Source organism: Poecilia latipinna, unplaced genomic scaffold (genome assembly GCF_001443285.1).
Source record: "Poecilia latipinna isolate Pla-1442-1.1 unplaced genomic scaffold, P_latipinna-1.0 Scaffold771, whole genome shotgun sequence".
Lineage (NCBI taxonomy): Eukaryota > Metazoa > Chordata > Actinopteri > Cyprinodontiformes > Poeciliidae > Poecilia > Poecilia latipinna.
Window position 1 is genome coordinate 342,964 of NW_015113387.1, and position 1,020 is coordinate 343,983.

Consider the following 1,020-nt stretch of genomic DNA (forward strand, 5'->3'; position numbering starts at 1 on the left):
TTTTCACAGTGATGTCAGACAATGGGCGCCGTAACTCGAAGAGGTGTATCTTTACTTCTGGTGTGATTTTGCCTCGGGAAACCTGACTGAAAAAATCACGGATACTCATTAGCTTAAAGATATACGTGTTAGCCGTTATTACTCATTGTCAATCCACCATTCTCTAACTGTGTATATAATAAACAGCCTCCGATCGGAGAATAAACCAGCTAGCAGCAGCTTTAGCCACAGTTGGGAACATATATATACACCGCTGTCTGTCAGTGCTGTAACGTTTAGAGGTTCACTTTCTGTATTAACTTTAATAAAACAGTATGAAGTGTTAGCCGTTATCAGTCATTGTCAATTTACCATTCTCCAACTGTATTTAAAGGACCCAGCCTCCGATCGGAAAGTAAACCAGCTAGCAGCAGCTTTAGCCACAGTTAGGAAACATATACACCCCTGCCTGTCAGTGCTGTATTGTTAAGTTTCACTAAAATCACTGACATCTTCCAACAGTTGTTGGAAAATGTCAGTGATTTTCCAACTGCTTTTTAAATATGCTTTTTAAATATTAAGTCAATATTTAAGAAGCATTTTAAATATTGACTTATTGGGAATTACTTGGCAATAGTAATTTGTTAGCTGGCTAACATTACGTAGCCTTTCCGTTTTGGGAATAGAACGTATTTAGGCTCTAATCTTAATCACATTTTTATAGTATAGACTGGGGTTGCCACCCGTCATGTAAAATGCGTGATCGTATTAAACCCTCCTCATTTACGCTAGTTTCACCACCCGCTCAGTAGAGACATTACCTGCAGCCACAAGTCCAAAACTTGACAGTTATGCCAAACACCCACTGCTCCATCACGACCTGAGAAGTTAAACTCCTGCTGCAATCAAGACATGAGGAGGAAGAGATAGATAGATAGATAGATAGATAGATAGATAGATAGATAGATATTAACGTTTCATTGGAGAAATGTGATGATCTATCTATCTATCTATCTATCTATCTATCTATCTATCTATCTA